The 16,722-nt window shown below is 40.5% G+C and overlaps 1 protein-coding gene and 1 pseudogene across 3 annotated transcripts in view; one reads left to right on the forward strand and one right to left on the reverse strand.

Moving 5' to 3' along the window:
* The window catches only part of GARNL3 (GTPase activating Rap/RanGAP domain like 3), a 136,680-nt gene that overhangs the window by 88,327 nt on the left and 31,631 nt on the right, over positions 1-16,722 (reverse strand). The window lies entirely within an intron of this gene.
* Positions 9,884-15,012, forward strand: LOC111545800 (annotated as a pseudogene).

Here is a 16,722-nt window from a genome sequence, read left to right on the forward strand (position 1 = left end):
CACGCTGTCTAAATTCACATCGTGGAAGCATCCAGGAAGCCTTTGGGGTGTAGGAAAAATAACCAGTGAACCAGTGAGTTCAGCTGTTCCTAAAACGGGTACCAAGTACCTCTCCTTTCTGGGCTGAAACTTCCACAATATTTGGGAGTTGGTGCCCCCTAGAGGAACCCCCTTCTTTTTGTTACCCCTGTAACAGGCACAATTCATCTAGAATCCATCCATGTTTTGGTATTTTTTTTCCCCCCATGCATATACATATGTATTTTTCTTAATAAGATGAAATTATATTGAATACACTGAATATATTTTGTGGCTTGCTTTGACAATAACTTTTTTACATGTCAATAAATATAATCCTATGTTATTGGCTCTGTACCCTTTTATTTATATAGACATAACTAATAATACTGGACAATCAGGCTGCTTCCAATTTTTTGTTATTGTAAATAACATTTACCATCTTCTAATTCCACGTTTGCATACTTACTTGTTCAATTATTTCTTTAGGATAATTCTTAGAAGTTAAATTGCTTTGTCAAAGGGTATGTACATTGTCGAGGGTTTGCAACACAATGCCAATCTGACATCTAGAAGGACTGACACAAAATTATAGTTTCACCAGCAGTGGTTGAGGGTGCCATCTTCCCTATATTGTCAACATTGCCTCTTTACAATTTAATGGCAAAATGTAATCTCAACGTTGTTTTTATTTGTGTTTCTTTGTATACTTATTTTTATTTTATTTTTTGAGACGGAGTCTCACTCTGTTGCCTAGGCTGGAGTGCAGTGATGCCATTTTGGCTCACTGCAACCTCCGCCTCCTGGGTTCAAGTGCTTTGCCTGTCTCAGCCTCCTGAGTAGCAGGGATCACAGGCGAATGCCACCTTGCCTGGCTAATTTTTGTATTTTTAGTAGAGATGGAGTTTCACCATGTTGGCCAGGCTGGTCTCTAACTCCTGGCCTCAAGTGATCCTTGACCTCTCAAAAGTGCTAGGATTACAGGCGTGAGCCCCCATGCCTGGCCTGTATGCCGTTTAGATTGTAGCTTTTCTTCATATTTTTATTGGTCATTTACAATTATTTTGTGGGTTACCTGTTTATGTCCTTTGCCAGTTTTCTGATTATTGTATTCTTTTGTGAAATCTTTGAAACAGATTGCAAATAATTTCTTCTGATCAAATTTTTGCTTTTAAACTTGTTCTATGCTATTTTTGGCCACATAGATGTTTTAAAATGTTTGCATAAGCAAATTTTTCATTTTTTTCCCTTTATGGCTTTTGCCTGATTAGTATCAAAAAGTCCTCCATCCCAGCATTAATGAAACTGTTTACCTCTGTATTCTTTTAGATGTTTCATTTTTATAGTTCATCCCTTATCATTTATTTTGATGTATGCTGTGAGGTAAGGACCAATTTTCCCCAAATCATTTATCCATTAACTCAGTTCTACTTATTGAACACTCTATCATTCTCAATCCTTATAAGGCATTAAATTACTGTTTACAATAAATGTCTGAAACTTGCATGGTCTCGGCTGAGACTGTGTTAGATGTCAGTTTTCCCGCATGACTGATGTCACTCTATTGCAGCTTTGTTGACATCTCCATTGTGCCACGTATGTAAGACAGACTACTGGAACATGCTCTCTGACTTTGACATGCCTCTAGCGATTTACTAGATGTCTGTGGTCAGTTTCTTTATCATGCTGAAGATGTTTTCTTCGATTAGAAGTTTACAAAGAGGTTTTTCTCAGGAACGAAAATTAAATTTACCAAAAGCTGTTTTCGGGGGTAACTATTGAGAGAACAGGTTAAATGGGCGGAATCATAGTATATAATGTAACGAATGAATAACGAATATAGTAATAGCTCTTCTGGCATTGAAAAGTTCTTAATTTCTGGAATGCACCCTACTAGGTCATGGTATATTATTCTTTTAATAGACTGCTTGACATTAACAAATGATTTATGTATCGTATTTGTTTGTGTGATAGATCTATAGGCTTCCTTTCTATTTGTGTTTCTGTCATGCTTTCAGGGTTACGTTACCTTACAAAATGAAATGGGAAGTTTTCTGTCCTTGTCATTGCTCTGGAAATACTGACATGCGTTGAGAGTGCTAAATGCCAAGTATTAGGCTAAGTATTTTATATGCATTATCTCCAGAACCATCCATCAACTTTATGAGATAGATTCTATTTTATCCCCCTACTTTCAGATGAGGAAATTGAGACTGAGAGAGTTTAAACATGTTGCCCAAGGTTACAGAGATAATAACTAGTGGAGCTGGAACTGAAACCAGTTTCAATTCCAGAGGTTTCTTCTTTTTTCTTTTATTATCTTAACCATTACGTCGTCTTCTGTGTCCTTTTTTATGTCCTGCCTTTTAAGCCTATTAAGGAGTAAAAATGTAGGTGAAAATTTTAGTATTATTTTGCTTTTATCAGATTTTCTGGAATTTAAAAAAACTAGCTAGTGCTACATACATATACATTTTTATTTGGAAATAATTTTAAATTTATATAAAAGCTGAAAGAATAAGAGCAGTATAAAAAAGCATGTTTACCTTTTACTTACCAGATTTGTCTACAGTTAATGTTTTACCCTACTGGCTCATTTGTTCACACCACCCCCCACATACAAACATACACACATATACAATTTTTTCTCTGAACCACTTAAGATTCAGATGTAAAATAATAGCCTTCATCCCTAAATACTTCAGTGTGTATTTCGCAAGAGTAGGGCTATGTTCTTACATAACCACAGTAGAGCTTTATCAACTTTTCTAAGTTTAACATTGATACCATCTGTATTCCAATGTTGTCAATTGAGTCAATAATGTCATTTTAAGCATTTTCTCTCTTCAGTACAGGATCATTTCATTGTGTTTCTTTAGACTCCCTTCATCTGCAACATTTCCACAGACTCTTTGTCTTTATGACACTGACATTTTTTTTAGCTGTCTCTAGTTTTTTTTTCTTTCCAATTTGTATTTTAGGTTGGAGGGGGTGCATGTGCAGGCTTGGTACATGGGCAAATTGTGTGTTGCAGTGGTTTGGTCAACAGATAATTTTGTCACCCAGGTAATCAGCATAACACCCAATAGGTAATTTTTCAATCCTTACCTTCCAGCCCCATAGGCCCCAGTGTCTATAGTTCCCTCCTTTGTGTCTGACATTGACATTTTTGAAGAATGCAGCATCTCCCCTCCTCATTCTGGGTTTGTCTGATGTTTCCCCAGTGAGATTCAGGGTAGGCAGACTTGGCTGGAATACCACGTAAGTGAGGTTTGTCCTCAGCTTATGATATTTCAAAATACCCATCTGTTCCTCAGTGGTGATGCTAATTTTGATCACCCATTCAAGACATCACCTCTTAGTTTTGACCTTTTGGTGAAAGCATATCATTGGACTTTGTTCCTTGTAGGATTTTTGCATAATTCAGTATCAACAGTTATTTACTTTATAACCATGAACTACCGGCAGTCTTCAGGTCTTTCCACTATGCCACTGCAGGGCATGCAGCGATGGCATGACCCACCAGCCAGCCTCAGGCATCAGCTGACCAGACACAGGGGGAGTCCAGCCAAGGAAGTTGGCCTCAGCCAGACTCCACAGTGGTTGGTATCATGGTCCCACGGCCTCGGATCCTAGAAAGCTAGAGCAGAGCCTAGAGAGTAAACTCTTTTTTAAAAACTTTTTTTATTTTTTGGATTTTTAAAAAACTTTTATTTCCTTGATACATTAAAAAAAAACCTTGTTAGCCTTATTAGAAAGCAAAGATTAAACAAAAATCACCTGTATTTTCAAATTAACATTTTCATGTATTGTTTCACAATTTTCATTTGCATATATAAAGATCATACTTACGCATCCTATTTGGTATCACATTTTCCCACTATGATTATTAATAAATATGTATTTATATCATAACAATTCCATGTATTTACCACATAATTGCACATTATTGTGCTTGATCAGTTGCCTATCAGTTATTTTTCTTTGTTCTACTAAAAGCGACACTGTCATGAACGTCTTTCTCTCTCACCTAGAGAGTAAACTCTTAAGCTGTCATCAGGACATTTAGACCTCTGGGGCCTCCAAGAGATGCGTGGATGGCACAGAGAAGTTTCTTTTAGGTAGCAGCAACAGATCTTAGTTCTGTGCTTCTCAAATTTGTTAAAATGTGCACTCTTGGGCCCACTGTAAACTTCTTCCTTAAGATCTCTATGAATGGGGCACCAGTGTCTGTTTTACAAGTGGTTCTGAGGAAAACTGAACTTTGAGAAACAATGTTCTATGCCAGTTCTAAAAGAATCCAGCACAGAAAGGGGGGTATAAACTTGGATGGGGCAAAACAAATATAACTTTATTTTCCCTAACTTCTAACTAAAATTTAATGTTTCATTCAGTTATGAATACATGCAAAAAAACTATAGAATGGACAGTCCTGGTAACCATGCTGACAAAAAAAAAAATCAAAGATATTTTGAAAATTCATTATAGTGATTGCAGATTATCTCAAAATACTGTTTACACTCTTCACTCTTCAAAATTATAGTATTTATGAGGCCTGCTGCTAGATTTATTATGTAATGTATTTTAATTAATTAAGGTATTTATTTTTTACTGAGACGGAGTCTTGCTTTGTTGCCTAGGCTGGAGTGCAGTGGTGTGATCTCGGCTCACTGAAACCACTGCTTCCGAGGTTCAAGCAATTCTACTACCTCAGCCTCCTGAGTAGACAGGATTACAGATGTGTGTCACCATACCAGCTAATTTTTTTTTTTTTTTTTTTTTTTGAGACAGAGTCTTGCTCTGTGATCCAGGCTGATCTCGGCTCACTGCAAGCTCTGCCTCCTGGGTTCACGTCATTCTCCTGCCTCAGCCTCCCAAGTAGCTGGGACTACAGGTGCCCACCACCACGCCCAGCTAATTTTTTGTATTTTTAGTAGAGATGGGGTTTCACTGTATTAGCCAGGATGATCTTGATCTCCTGACCTCATGATCCGCCCGCCTTGGCCTCCCAAAGTGCTGGGATTACAGGCGTGAGTCACTGCGCCCGGCCACACCTGACTAATTTTTGTATTTTTAGTAGAGACGGGGTTTCGTCATGTTGGCCAGGCTGGTCTCGAATTTCTGACCTCAAGTCATCTGTACACCTCAGCCTCCCAAAGTGCTGGGATTATAGGCATAAGCCACCACATCCAGCCTACTTAATGTATTTTAAAATCATATATATTACTGTATCATAAATTAGGTTTCAAAAATCCTGTTGATAATTATTCCAATACAACTGTTTTCCTTCATAATTCTATGTATTTAATTTCATGTTTTCTGAAAAGGGGTCTATGGGTTTTACCAGATTTCCAAAGGGATTCAACAGCATGGAAAATGACCTACAAACTCTAGGCTTCCAAAGCACTTGCATCTGTCTGCCTCCCAGAGATCAGAACACTGCCAAGTGCAGAATGGAACACCACAGGGAGGTGCAAGGCGCCGCTCAGCATCTCAGAGGGAGAGATGGGACTCCAGAGGCAGTGGCATGCTGAGTACCAACTGTCAATGTGAGGAGTTTTCTTTAATGACGAAAATTCACTGGGCTGGGCATAGTAGCTCATGCCTATAATCCCAGCATTTTGAGAGGCCGAGTTCGGAGGATCACTTGAGGCCAGGAGCTCAAGACTAGCCTGGGTAACACAGTTAGATCCTGTCTTTACAAAAAAATAAAAAGTAGCCAGGTATGGTGGTGTGTGCCTGTAGTCCCAGCTACTTGGAAGGCTGAGGTGGGAGGATCACTTGAACCCAGAAGGCTGAGGCTGCAGTGAGCTATGATAGTGATACTGCACTCCAGCCTGGGCAACAGAACAAGATCCTGTTTCTTAAAAAAAAAAAAAAAAAAAAAAAAAAAAAAATTAAATTAAATTAAAAATGAAAATACATTAAAATAAAAGTTACCTATTTAACTTTCCTCTTCACTGAATACTTAACCAAAACACAGGGGAAATAACCCAACTCCAAAAATGTTGTGAGTCTCACAGAGCAAGACACTTCCCATCCCTTGCTAAAACCACATTTGATGTGGTGTAAAGACAAAAATACATGCAGGAACTGACAAAAGCAATGGCGACTAGGCAACAAAAAAACAACAAAAAAATCCTGCTTTTCCCAGGACCCTGAAGAAGAACTCTGAACACAAGCTCCAGGTTCTGATGATGTGTAGAACTAGTGGACAGTAAAGTGCACAAAGAAGTGTACAGCCGAATATTTTTTTTTTTACATTTATACATCCTCATAACCATTACCTAGATCAATACAGAAAATATTTTCAGTATTCCAGAAGGCTTCCTTGTTCATTTCCCCAGTCATTACTCAAGCCCATGCCAAAAGAGAACCCCTGTCCTAACTTCCATCATGGTGGATTACCTGCTCTTGAGCGTTACGGAAATGAAAGCATACGTTGTGTATTCGAGTCAGGCTTTTTATCCTTTGTCATTTGGTCTGCGACATTCGCCCGTGTCACTGGTGTGGCAGTGGTTCGCTCTTTCTCACGGCCATGTAGTAGTCCACCGGATGAATACCACAATTTATGCATTAATTCTTCTACTGATGGACATTTGAATTGTTTCTGGTTTTTGGCTATTAATAATAAAGCCACCGGCCGGGCTCAGTGGCTCACGCCTGTAATCCCAGCACTTTGGGAGGCCGAGGTGGGTGGATCATCTGAGGTCAGGAGTTTGAGACCAGTCTGGCCAACAGAGCTAAACCCTGTCTATACAAAAAATACAAAAAATTAGCCGGGTATGGTGGCGCATGCCTGTAGTTCCAGCTACTTGGGAGGCTGAGGCACGAGAATCACTGGAACCCGGGAGACAGAGGTTGCAGTGAGCCAAGATCACACCACTGCACTCCAGCCTGGGTGACAGAGCAACACTCTGTCTCAAAAAAAAAAAAAAAAAAAAAAGAATAAAGCCACTATGACCATTACTGTGTCTGTCTTTTGGTGGATACAAGCACTCATTTCTGTTGGGTATACATCCGGGGACACAGACGATGCGTGTGTTTAGTTTCAGTAGATACTGCCAAAAAATTTTCCAAAGAGGATATACACACGCTAATTGAAACTCCCATTAGCAAGATATATGAGAGCTCTAGTTGTTCCACATTCTCTGACCGAACTTTTAGCTTTTTAGTCCTTGCATTTCTGGAGTGGGTGAAGTAGTACCTAATTGTGGTTTTAACCTACAATAAATCCTAACTAATTTAAGTGTCACCTATTTTACAAAAGATCTTGGAGATACAGAAGCTCTGTCTATAGCAGTTTAAGTTGACAATGAAACAGGAACACATTATTTATTTGACATCAACTAGAAAGTTAGGAGAAAATAAGCTGATGAGTACATTTTCCAGACAACTGAAGTTTAACACTGCAAACACTCATGCTTCTTTTATGACCTTTAGGTAAACATTTGTGAAAGGCTACAGTGGAGAGAAATGAACTCAAGTTGCTCCATGCTGAATTCATGCCTGTACATGCCCATAGAGACCCAAGAGTCCTGAATAATTTCTGCAAATCAGATCCAAAGCCCACCAAAGCTTCTCATTGCCTTCATTATCTTCCCCTACCTCCTGCTTATACTTGTGGGATGTGATGGAGGAAGACTGAATCTGGCCAGGATATTTTGAGGAGAATGTAATCAAAATCCATATATGACACCCTGATTTTATTTGAATGTTCTCAAATACTTGACTTTAAGCAGGGAATCCACAAAATACAGACACTCAGAATACAAACGGTATCCACAGTTTTGAAATAATTCCTTTGATTTTTCATAGAATCTATTCCAGAGTGAGTTCAATACATGAATGAAAGAAGTTACGCTGATTTTACTTCAGTTCCTAGGTTAAACTGCTGAGATAACATAGCAGTAGGGAAGATGGATTCTTTTAAAAAACAAACTAAAACTTTTTAAAAAATTACAAATGTAAGCATGAATATAAGCTGATTAGAAAAACGTGAAACCACACAAAACTTAAAATCTTTTTCTTTCCCCCATCCTCCATGACCCAGCCTACTTCTTTTCCCTGTAACAACCGTGCTACCAGATCGGTCTGAATAATCCCGGATCTTTTTATGCATTTACAAAGATGTGTTTACTTTATACATACATACACACATATCACACATTCACACACATATATACATACAAAAATGTGTACACATACATAAGCCTATATACACATATGCATAATTTGTTTTCATAAATGGGACAGTAGTATAGATACTACACTGAAAAATTTTTCTCCGCTAAAGAAAATATCTTCAGAATATTTCTGTGTCAGTACATATAGATCTGTTTTGTTCTTTTTAACAACTACATAGATTCTTCTTTTAAAAAATTCAACACTTCAGTTGAATGAATATAGACTTGTAAAATATGTAAACAGTATATGAGGGCATTGAGTGGAAAGTTAAGGTCCTCCAGTTTCCATCCTGAGCTCCCATTTCCATTCTCCAGAAATGATTACTATTATATTCTTATGTGTCTTTTTAGAAATTTTCTCGCGTCTTGACAAGCATATTTACCATTTTTTGTTTTTAAGAAAAATGACATGATATTAAACAAGTCATTCTGGAACTTGCCTTTATGTCTAACACTGTATCTTAAACACTTTTTTTTTTTTTGCGGTAGTACATATGTGTCTACTTTATTCTAATAGCTACTAACCATTTCATTGTGTAAATGGACCATAGTTTACATAATAATTCCTCTACTGAAAGAAACTGATGTTGTTTCCCATTTTTTTCCTATTTTAAATAATGCTACAATATACGTCCTAGCAATAGAAGGTCTTCCCAAGTGGTATACACATTTTTAATTATTGCTAATTGCCTTCCCAAAAGATTGTACTAATTTACATATCCTCCAACAGTGTATAAGAGAGTCCTCCCCATGCTAAGGAAGATAGATTTGTAAAAAGCTGAAAGATTGTCCCCTCTGCTGCACCATCTACTAATTGATACACACAAGTGAGCTGTAAGGGAGGTCCCCAGTGATCACCCAGGGGTCACACTCATTTTAATTAATAATCTGAATAAGCACACAGATGGCAAGACAAGCACATCTGAAGGTAAAATAAAGCTGCTCAGTGGGTTAGCTAACAGGACAGGTGACAGAATCAAGATGTTACCAAAAAATCTTGACAATTAGGAATTATGAGACACACTAATGAGATTAAATTCAATGTAGACAATGTGAGATCCTACACTTAGATACAAAATACAAGTTACTCAAGGACAAGGTCAGGTGGTATAAGGAAGGATTCCCCTCCCTTTTTACCCATTAGGAAATTGAGGCACAGAGACACTGAATTGTAAACTAGAGAGTGGTAGAGCTGAGGTTTGAACCCAGGTTTGTTTGACTCCAAAATAGTCTTCATTATATCATAGTGCTGCTCCACAGCTAAACACCAGCACATGTGAAAAAGATGGGGGGTGGGCCAAGTAGCATATTGTAGATTCATGAGTCAACAGGGTCCATAAAAAGAGGTAGAGTGTCTACAGCAAGGAAGGCGATGAGCCTGCTCTACTCTGTCACTGTGTTGAGCGTGCCCAGAGCCCTGTGTTCAGTTCTGAGCACTTCAGTCCAAAATGTTCATTAACAACCTCATATGTGTCCAAAGAACAGCAATAAGGATGACAATGATGGAAGTGATCCTGTGTCTTAGGAGGAAAACAACAGATGTCACACTGAAGAGGGCTCAGACTTCCACTCTGGGGCTATGGAGAACATAAATAGAAACGCTGAGTGGAAAATACAGACGATAGTTCCATGAGTCGCTTCAACTGGCAATAGCGGAGGGAACCACCTGGGTTTGTGAAATGGCTGCAGACATTTCTGAATCCAATGGGGCCAAGTGCAGAGAGACCTAAGGAACAGTGCCAAGTTAAGGCTGATTACCCACTGTGAGTCCTTTATTGTGGAGTCTGTTCATTACCAATAGGCCACTGTAAGTATATGCCTAATGTTGCTAAATGTAGACAATGGTTAGAGAAGAATTTTCCAAATGAATTTGCAAAACTTACTGTAGAAAATTCACCCAAACAGGGCCAGGCGTGATGGCTCCCGCCTGTAATCCCAGCACTTTGGGAGGCCGAGGTGGACAGATCACTTGAGATCAGGAGTTCAAGACCAGCCTGGTCAACATGGTGAAACCCCGTCTCTACTAATGATACAAAAATTAGCCAACCATGGTGGCGCATGCCTATAGTCCCAGCTACTCAGGAGGCCGAGGCAGGAGAATTACTTGAACCTGGGAGGTGGAGGTTGCAGTGAGCCGAGATCCCACCACTGTGCTCCAGTCTGGGCAAGAGTGAGACTATGTCTCAAAAAACAAAACAAAAAAGAAAATGCACCCACATAAGAAGCTGGAATGAATGAGGGTCAAGGAACAGCAGGGGCAGAAGAGGAGAAGAAAATACAAGAGAGATGAAAAGGGTCAAATAAAACAAAGAAAAGAAGGCCATACCAGAAGAGGTTACACAGCCAAAATTCCCAAAGCAGAGAAGAAACATGTAACATGAATGTGTGGTCTCTAACTTTTGAAATTGATCTTAAAAAAGCACAAAGATTTTTTGCTCAAAAATTCTGCGGTGCCTCAGTAACAGAAAAGGAAGAAATTATCATTCAGGGAGACTTTACAGATGATGTAATTGATGCTATTCAGGAAAACTGGCCAGAGGTAGATGATGACAGCATCAAAGATACTGCAGAAGTAAAGAAATGGCTTCGAAAATTTGTCTGTTTTTAATGACCTGAGCTTAATTTTGATATGGCCAAAGGAGATAGGCCTTTAAAAAAATGTATATATGGCCAGGCATGATGGCTCATGCCTGTAATCCCAGCACTTTGGGAAGCCGAGGCGGGTGGATCACCTGAGGTCAGGTGTTCAATACCAGCCCAGCCAATATGGTGAAACCCCATCTCTACCACAAATACAAAAAAATTGGCAGAGCGTGGTGGCTCACACCTATAATCCCAGCACTTTGGGAGGTCGAGGCGGGCAGATCACAAGGTCAGGAGATTGAGATCATCCTGGCTACAGTGAAAACCGGTCTCTACTAAAAATACAAAAAATTAGCCAGGTGTGGTGGCTGGTGCCTGTAGTCCCAGTTACTTGGGAGGCTGAGGCAGGAGAATGGCGTGAACCCAGGAGGCAGAGTTTGCAGTGAGCAGAGATTGTGCCACTGCACTCCAGCCTGGGGGACACAGCGAGACTCCATCTGAAAAAAAACAAAAACAAAAACAAAAAAATTAGCCGGGTGTGGTAGTTGGCACCTGTAATCCCAGCAACTCAGGAGGCTGAGGCAGGAGAATCGCTTGAACCTGGGAGGAGGAGGTTGCAGGGAGCCGAGATTGCACCATTGCACTCCATCCTGGGTGACAAAAGTGAAACACTGTCTCAAAAAAAAACAAAAAAAGATACATGTTCTACAGTAAAATTGCAGACTACCCTGGTCCTTGGCATTTTCACTGTTCTGTACAAGGCTGCTTGTTTTTTTATTGCCAAAGTCAGATAAACACGGGACACTGTCACACTTATGCATGGAATAGAATTTAGTCAAATAAAAAATTTTGGTCATTTGGGACTGACTTTTCTTTCTTTTTTTTTTCTTTTATTTTTTGAGAAGGAGTCTCACACTGTCATCCAGGCTGGAGTGCAGTGGCGCGATCTCGGCTCACTGCAAGCTCTGCCTCCTGGGTTCACGCCATTCTCCTGCATCAGTCTCCCAAGTAGCTGGGACTACAGACGCCCGCCACCATGCCCAGCTAACTTTTTTGCATTCTTAGTAGAGGCAGGGTTTCATCATATTAGCCAGGATGGTCTCAATCTCCTGACCCCGTGATCCGCCCGCCTCGGCCTCCCAAAGTGCTAGGATTACAGGCCTGGCCTGACTTTTCTCCTTCTCTCTTTTTACCTTTATTTTTGGAAAAGCCTTGTAGACTTTTTGTGGGAATCATTTCTGTTGACTATTTTACAGATATAAAGTTGAGTGATTCTTTTTTTAAAGAATTTGAATTTGGCTTCCTCACCAGTAATATATCTTCTTGCTTCTTTGATGTGATAGTCTTGAGATGGGTGAGACTCTAATACATTTGTGGCTGTATTTGCTTCATTGTTAGCAAGCTGACTCTGTGGGCACAATAACATACTGTCGGTAGGACTTTTTTTGAGCTACTCTGGAGATTCTTTGGTAAATTATATTAAAATCCTCAAAACCAAATGTACTGTGTGAACCAGTAAGCCACTTCTTTGATATTATTCTAAAGAAATAACCTGTCTCGCATAAAACTTATGGATGAAGGTGTTCATTACAATATTATTTATAGTATAAAAAATTACAAGTACAAAATGATAGAAATGAACAACTGGGAAATAAAGAAGTGATGGTGCATCATGTGGTAGAGTATTATGCGTATAGTTAAAAACCATCTTTTCTAAGAAAACTTGGAAGCAGGCTGGGCATGGTGGCTCATGCCTGTAATCCTGGCACTTTGGGAGGCCAAGGTGGGTGGATCACCTGACGGCAGGAGTTTGAGACCAGCTTGGCCAACATGGTGGAACCCCATCTCTACTAAAAATACAAAAGTTAGCTGGGCATGGTGGCAGTGCCTGTAATCCCAGCTATTTGGGAGGCTAAGACAGGAAACTCACTTTAACCCAGATGGCAGAGGTTGCAATGAGCCGAGATTGTGCCATTGCACTCCAGCCTGGGCAACAAGAGCAAGACTCTGTCTCAAAAAACAAACAAACAAAAAAAAAACAAACCAAAAAACAAAAAATAAAAACTTGGAAACATGTTTGGTGATATCAAGTTGGGGCAGACCCCAGATACATTTTAGACATTTATTACCATCACTATTTTGAGTGGAAGGTCATTCAGAGAGCCTAGAGGTTCTTGTTCTGGCTATAAATTGTGTGAGTAATTCTACTAACCAAATAAAAACAATATACACCCACACTCAACAGATAGCTTGGGAAATAGCAATTGAAACATGTCTTTCTCACAAGAGAAACTGAACAGTTTTAATGAGTACATTAGATGAATTTAAACTGTAAGTCAGGTGCTGCAAATTGAAAAGAAGACTTACGTTTTAAATTGCTATAGACAGCTTTAAGAAGCTTAGAATCCATGAAGCCATTGTTTATTGCCATGCAAATTACAATCTTGAATGACTTTTTTAAAATAAAAAATGTGTAATAAAGACGTAAATTTTAAAAATGAGATTCTGCATTAACTGAATTTTACTAAACAGAATTACCTGGTGAAGCAAATTTATCCATCAAGATAATTCGGTATGTGTTATGTATGTATTCTGTTGGTGCTAGAAGATGTCTATGTGCCTATATCAACACATGTGACTTCATGTAAAGTTTAATATGTTCACAGTTCTTAGCAAATGCAGTTTTAGTTCACAGATAGCCAGCAATGGATGTTATTATACTACAGGAAAATGTAGGATTAAAATTGTCCTTGTGTTAAAGAAGAAAAAAAAAAAAAGAAAATATAGCCTGGGCTCAAGTGGCTCACACCTGAAATCCCAAAACTTTTGGAGGCTGAGGCGGGTCAATCACTTGAGCCCAGGAGTTTAAGACCAGCCTGGGCAACATGGCGAAACCCTATCTCTACAAAAAATATAAAAAACTGGCCAGGCGCGGTGGCTCACGCCTGTAATCCCAGCACTTTGGAAGGCCCAGGGGGGTGGATCACAAGGTCAGGAGATCAAGAGCATCCTGGCTAACACAGTGAAACCCCATCTCTACTAAAAATACAAAAAAATTAGCTAGGCATGGTGGCAGGCGCCTGTAGTCCCAGCTACTCGGGAGGCTGAGGCAGGAGAATGGCGTGAACCCGGAAGGCAGAGCTTGCAGTGAGCAGAGATCATACCACTGCACTCCAGCCTGGGTGACAGAGCGAGACTCTGTCTCAAAACAAAACAAAACAAAAAAAAAAACAAAAAATACAAAAATTAGCCAGACTTGGTGGCCTGTGCCTGTAGGCCCAGCTGCACAGGAGGCTGAGGTTGGAGGATCACCTGAGCCATGGAGGTCAAGGCTTCATTGAGCCATCATTGCACTACTGCACTCCAGCCTGGGTGATGGAGGGAGACCCTGTCTCAAAAAAAAAAAAAAGAAAAAGAAAATACTGTAGACAAGTGAATTATGTTCAATAAAAAGACCTTTCTAGCAATTAGAGAGTCTGAAAAATGGAATTAACTGCTTTAGGGGTGTGGTATAATGGGAATACGTATTTGGTCTTTGTTGCTGGTTCCTAGCACAGAGCTCCTGAGTGATAAGGGTGACAGGAGCATCTTTTGTTCTAAGGAGGGGACTCTCAGGGGGTTCCTAGATATCTGCAGGATTGGGGGTGGCTGCCAGAAAGACTAAACCTTGATTAGAAACTTGGAACTTTCAGCCCCATACCCCAACCTCCAGGATGAGAGAAGGTTTGAAGATTGAGCCAGTCATCCATGGCCAATGATTTAATTAATCATGCCTACCTGGCCAGGTGTGGTGGCTCATGCCTGTAATCCCAGCATTTTGGGAGGCTGAGGTGGGCAGATCACCTGAGGTCAGGAGTTTGAGATCAGCCTGGCCAACATGGTGAAACCCTGTCTCTACTGAAAATATAAAAAGTATCTGGATGCAGGGGTGGGTGCCTGTAATCCTGGCTACTTGGGAGGCTGAGGCAGGAGAATCACTTTTTTTTTTTTTTTTTTTTTCTGAGACAGAGTCTTGCTCAGTCACTCAGGCTGGAGTGCGGTGGCGCCATCTCGGCTCACTGCAAGCTCCGCCTCCCGGGTTCACACCAATCTCCTGCCTCAGCCTCCGAAGTAGCTGGGACTACAGGCGCCCGCCACCTACGCCCAGCTAATTTTTTTTGTATTTTTAGTAGAGACAGGGTTTCACTGTGTTAGCCAGGATGGTCTCGATCTCCTGACCTCGTGATCCGCCCGTCTCAGCCTCCCAAAGTGCTGGGATTACAGGCGTGAGCCACCGCGCCCGGCCAGGAGAATCATTTGAACCCAGGAGGCGGAGGTTGCAGTGAGCCAAGGTCGCACCATTGCACTCCAGCCTGGGTGACTAGAACAAAACTCCATCTCAAAAAAAAAAAAAAATCATGACTACCTGATGAAATCTCTGTACAAACCCCTAAATCATGGGGCTTAGGGAGTTTCCATGTTGGGGAACATATTGCAGTACTGAAAATATGGATAAAACTGGAGAAGGTATGGAAGCTCCGTGCCACCACCCTCACACCATGACCTGTGCATCTCTTCCATTTGGTTCTTCCTGAATTGTACTCTTTATAACAGACCAACCCCTGGTATTGGTCCATAGCCTCTTAGGAACTGGGCTACACAGCCAGAGGTGAGTTGTGGGTGAGCAAAGCTTCATCTATATTTGCAGCCACTCCCCATTGCTTATATTACCACCTGAGCTCTGCCTCCTGTGAGATCAGCAGCAGCATTAGATTCTCGCAGAAGCATGAACCCTATTGTGAAATGCATATGCGAGGGATCTAGGTTGTGTGCTCCTTATGAAAATCCAATGCCTGATGATTTGTCACCGTCTCCTATAACTCCCAGATGGAACCATCTAGTTGCAGGAAAACAAGCTCAGGTCTCCCACTGATTCTACATGATGGTGAATTGTATAATTATTTCATTATATATTACAATGTAATAATAATAGAAGTAAAGTGCACAATAAGCGTAATGTGCTTGAATCATCCCGAAACTATCTCCCACTACCTAGTCCATGGAAAAACTGTCTTCCACAAAACTGATCCCTGGTGCCAAAAAGGTTGGGGACTGCTGCTTTATAATATATGAGTAATAGTAAAAAAAAGTGCTTTTATGAATTCTGTGAGTGATTTTAGGGAGTTACGGAAGCTGAGGAGGAGGCTGTGGTAACGGCTACCTGACTTTGTAGTCAAGTTGGTCAGAAATGTGGAATGTAGGTAACCTAGAGACCCAATGCTTGTGACTGGCTTCTGAAATGAGGACAGTCTTGTGGGACTGAGCCCTTAAACCTGTGGAGTCTGACACTAACTCCAGGTAGTTGGTGTGAGAATTGAATTGTAGGACACTCAGTTGGTGTCAGAATTAACTGGTGTCAGGAGGAAAAAAATCCTATCAAGGAGGTATCTTCCTGCTGGAGATACACTCAAGCAGGAAGAGATCAGCTGACTGCTGGCAAAACTGATGTAGGAACTCATGCATTGTAAAGCGGATTGGCCCAGATGAACTCTAAGGCAGGAAAGAATGGTCCATTCTGATGGATGCCAATCTGCAAACTGTTTACTAGCCCATGACAAGGTATACAAGAAACCTTTATAGTGTTCTGACATGCCTGTGGCATCAAAGTACATGCGCAGTGGATTCATCTCATGAAACAGTCCAGACCAGTCTGGATGATATCCAATTCCTTGATCAGTTGCATAAGGTAGGACCACATATTTAATTTCCTGCAACTGACCGGAAATTAAAAAGACAGTCTGAGAAGCACTGCTCAGAGGCTCAGCCTCATTGGCTGTCGCTGGCAAGGGCTTTCTGACGACCCCATCTTAACTAGGGCTCTTCCAATTTCTTTGCACCATGGTCCTCTGTTTTTGCCACAGCAGTTACAAAAATTTGCAATCCTTCTATGTGTTTC

Source organism: Piliocolobus tephrosceles, chromosome 14 (assembly GCF_002776525.5).
Source record: "Piliocolobus tephrosceles isolate RC106 chromosome 14, ASM277652v3, whole genome shotgun sequence".
Taxonomy (NCBI): Eukaryota; Metazoa; Chordata; class Mammalia; order Primates; family Cercopithecidae; genus Piliocolobus; species Piliocolobus tephrosceles.